Source organism: Tachyglossus aculeatus, chromosome 24 (genome assembly GCF_015852505.1).
Source record: "Tachyglossus aculeatus isolate mTacAcu1 chromosome 24, mTacAcu1.pri, whole genome shotgun sequence".
NCBI classification, from domain to species: Eukaryota; Metazoa; Chordata; class Mammalia; order Monotremata; family Tachyglossidae; genus Tachyglossus; species Tachyglossus aculeatus.
This window is the reverse complement of record NC_052089.1, coordinates 3810216-3814637: the sequence shown is the minus strand read 5'-3', so window position 1 is coordinate 3814637 and position 4422 is coordinate 3810216. Positions and strand designations below refer to the sequence as shown.

Genomic DNA, 4422 nt, shown 5'->3' with positions numbered 1-4422 from the left:
ATCAATCCTATTTATTGAGCACTTACTGTGTGCAGAGCACTGTACTAAGCGCTTGGGAAGTTCAAGTTGGCAACACATAGAGACGGTCCCTACCCAACAGTGGGCTCACAGTCTAGAAATGGGGTGACAGAGAACAAAACCAAACGTATTAACAAAATAAAATAAATAGAATAGATATGTAAAGTAAAATAAATAAATAAATAGAGTAATAAATACGTACAAACATATATGCATATATACAGGTACTGTGGGGAAGGGAAGGAGGTAAGACGGGGGGATGGAGAAGGGGACGAAGGGGAGAGGAAGGAGGGGGCTCAGTCTGGGAAGGCCAAGATCTCAGTCCGTGCCCAAGCCAAGGCCCCTGATGTACCTGGGAGGGGGGAAAGGATGGTGGAGAGGCAGGGTAAACCCCTCCAGAGCCACGATGTCCCCATCCAAGAGGGTGAACCGCCACCCCAGCTGAAACCCCCAAGGCTCCTCCAGAGTCGCTGCTGAGAGGCAGATGCCCCCGGGCTGGGCAGACTGAGGGTGGCCTCTGACCTGTTTCTGTAGAGCAGGGGGAGGAGATATCTATTGTAATTAATCACTCAATTAATTGTCTTGTCTTGCCTTATGCCATCCAGTTGTTTCCCACACATAGTGACACAACGGGCATATCGCTCCCAGAACACCCGTTCTCTATCTCCAATTGTACTGGTAGTGTATACGTAGAGTTTTCCTGGTAAAATACAGAAGTGGTTTACCACTGCCTCCTTCTGCATTGTAAACCTGAGTGCCCAACCACGACTCTCTCCCGTGCTGCTGCTGCCCAGAACAGGTGAGGTTTTACTTGTAGTAGATTGCCTTCCACTCGCTAGCCACTGCCCAAGCTAGGAATGGAATGGGTAGGCCTCTGCTTGAGTTTCCCTCCCCTATCCGAGACTGGTAGAGAACTGGAAACTCTTCATGTGCAACCCTGAGAGGGGTCTCAACTAAGTACCCTATTGTTATTAATTATAGTATTTCAAAAGCTTTAACTATATCCCAAGCACTGTATTAAGCGATGGGATAGATACAAGATAATCAGGTCCCATAAGAGGCTCACAGTCTATGTAGGATGGAGAACAAGTACAGAATTCCCGCTTTGCTGATAAAGGAACTGAGGCAACAGCGAAGTTAAGTGACTTGCCCAAAGTCACACAGAAGGTATGTGACAGAGCCAGAATGAGAACCCAGGTCTCTGAGTCCCAGACCCGTTCTCTCTCCACCAGATCATGCTGCTTCTCAAGCAAAGAGAACAAAAAATGAGGGGACCCATGAGAGAACATGAAGAGGATTTGGTGGGGTGTAATGTAAGACCAGAGATAAGGAATTGGAGCAGGAGATTCCACCCATGGAGGTCTTTAAGGAAGTGGCAGGCTCTGCTTCACTGGAGAAGTAGACACCTTCTTGCCCACAGAGAAGTTAGAGGATGAATTTCTCCTTTCCTCATTAGAACACCTGACTGGGACCTTCTTCCTTGAAGTGGCAGGAATGGCCAGTCACACAGTAGTGACATAATTCCTCCTCCTTGAGTTCTTGGAGGTCCAAGGGCTTCAGGGACAGTCCCGTGAATTTAAGAGAGTTTCAGAAAGGGGTTTTGAAGATGGAAAGCCCTGTGGTCTGGTGGATATGAAGGGAAAGGGAATTCCATGTGATGGAAAGGTGATGAGGTAGGGGTCTGAGTTGGGGGAGCTGGGAACGAAGCAGAGTGTGATGGTGTGCCTGGGGGGAATGGAGAATGAAGATAGGAATTCAGTAGGGGGAAATAATGCATGTCAATTGATCAATCATTTTCACTGAGCGTTTACTATGTGAAGACCGTGTTACTAAGCACTTGGGGGAGTTCGATTTAACAATATAATAGGACTGGTAGCCAGGTTGCCTTCCCATTATGAGCTTACAGTCTAGAGGGAAATATCTAAGTTGTATTGCTGCAGTTTTCAGATGCTCCCAAGCCCTGGCATGGGATGAAGCTCCAAACCTCAGAGCTTTACCAGAACGCTGTTATTAATCACAGAAAGGGAATTATGATTAGTCTGTTGATGTTGTCATAACAAGGAGTCCCAGAGTGGGAACCACGTGAGACTGAACAGTCATTTAGTTTGTGGAGGCCGGGACCACAGGGAGCCCACGATTCCGGCCTTCCGAGATTCCCGGACAGTCAGCTGTCTCAGCAGAGCCCCGGGCCTGTCCTACCAAGGGGAATCCCCCAGGAAATAACCGGGCTGTCATCTGAGGGGGCGGCACAGCCGAGAGGTGTAGAGAGGATCCTGACAGCTCTCACCTCTCATCCAGACTTTCTTGTCACTGCCACCAGCGTCCAGGACTGATGTGATAGAGTGAACCTTTCTCTCAGCGGTGTTCCGTGCTCTCCAGCCCAGGGCAGGTCCTGGGACTCCGGAGAGGAGCAGGGGAAGAGTGAGGGAAATTTCAATAGGGAACTGGATGACCAAGGTCAGAGTCACAATTTCTCTGAATTAAAAGCAGTGTCCCTTAGTGGAAAGAGCATGGGCCCGGGAGTCAGGAGGACCTGAGTTCTAATCCCCGTTTTGCCACTTATCTGGTGTGTGACATTGGGCAAGTCACTTCACTTTTTTTGGGCCCCGATCCGGTCCTCAAGGATTTCCCTGAGAGCGGAGGCTGCTTTATCTTGGGGGAATGGGGTCCATCTGGAGAAACATAGTTTCCGCGGGAGAGCGGAGAGGGGCTGAGGGCTTCTCGATGTCCTTCCTTGGCTGACCGAACCCAGGAGTCCGAGGGAAGACAGGGGACGAGCCCAGCCTGGCAGAGTTCGGCGACCTCCAGCCCCAGGCTGTCCCAGAGAGTGTGCCCTGTGGCAGAAAATGAGGGGCGGGGAGAGTCCAGCAGCCTGTACTGAGTCTGTGGAGAAGCTCGCACTTGGCCTCCAGGTTGAAGGCCTCAGGGTAGCGTTACAGACAATTTTGCAGGAGCAGAAACCAGGCTTCAGCAGGGACGAAACAGTGGCAGGTACCACGGCACAAGCCACTAGTACTGGAATCATTTCCTTTGCTCAGTTTCACAGTCGCATGGACTTTGTACCTCGACCATAGCTCATCTGTTGTTTGTTCTAGGACACCCTCGCTGACATCACTTCATTGGCCCTCCGTCGGCCTTCTCTCATCGCTCCATCACCGCTCCATCGTCATTCCATCATCCCTCCATCATCCTTCCATCCCCCGATATTGTCAGCTCGTTGTGGGCAGGGAACATGTCCACCAACTCTGTTGGATTGTCCTCTCCTTAACGCCTTAGTCCAGTGCTCTGCACACAGTAAGCGCTCAGTAAATGCCATCGATTAACCATTTCTCACAGCCCTATTCCAAGCCAGAGGCGAAGTATTTAATTGGGGTCCTAAGCCAGACCCTTCTATATTTAGCCAGACTTCACTCTACAGTTCCTTTTCCACGTACAGAGACAGCTGCAATCAGATTCCTTGGACCTTCATCTTTGTGTGTGCGTGTATGTGTGTGTGTGTGTGTGTGTGTGTGTGTGTGTGAGAGAGAGAGAGAGAGAGAGAGAGAGAGAGAGAGAGAGAGAGAGTATGAACGCGCGTGTGTGTGTGCTTAGGGCAGGGTAGGAGAATAAAGGAGCAAATCCCAGACTTTAGGGAAGGGGACCATCTGGATAGGGAACAGTGGGGAATGTTCGCCATCTCTCCCCAGAGAACAGGTTTGGGGGTCAGGGAAGAGTGCCTAGATACGTTTATGGGTGTATGTGTCTACCAACATGTTTGTATCGTACTCTCCCAAGTGATTAGCACAGTTCTCTGCACACAGTAAGCACTCGATAAACACGGTTGGCTCTGTTCGACTGTCAGTCTGTGGGAGAACCCCAGTTTTGAGTGAGCAAAAATACATGTGAGGGTATTATGTTTTTGGATACATGTATGTTTAGCTGTGATTTTGGGTGTGAGAGTGAATTTGCTTGCTCCAGGGTGCCTTGCAGAGTTGGCATATCCTTGCCTTTTTTGTCCCGTGGGGGCTCGATAAACACCGTTATTACTATTATCAGCCAGTCACTCAACTTAGTACAGTGGTCTGCACACACTAAGCGCTCAGTAAATAGAATTTAATGAATGAATATTGATCAAAAAGAAGACCTCTTTTTGCAGAGCTCTGCATTAAGTGCTTAGACGAGTACAATATGACACATCCCCAACCCACAATGAGCTTACAGTCTCTGAAAATATCCATAATTTATTTTCTTTTAACATCATTATCCCCCTTTAGAATGCAAGATTGTTGTGGGTAGGGAAGATGTCTACCAGCTCTGTTACGTTGTATTCTCCCAGGTATTTAGTAGCGTGCTCTGTACACAGTAAATGCTCAAAAATACGATTTCTAAATTTCTTGATTGATTGATACTACAACTTCTACTAGG

At 48.7% G+C, this 4422-nt stretch overlaps 1 non-coding gene across 1 annotated transcript; it reads right to left on the bottom strand.

The window, feature by feature from the left end:
- Positions 1 to 827: 827 nt before the first annotated feature.
- On the bottom strand, positions 828 to 965 carry LOC119945307. Its single transcript, XR_005456179.1, has one exon. It is a non-coding gene; the product is annotated as a small nucleolar RNA SNORA7 (small nucleolar RNA).
- Between the last annotated feature and the right edge of the window lie 3457 nt (positions 966 to 4422).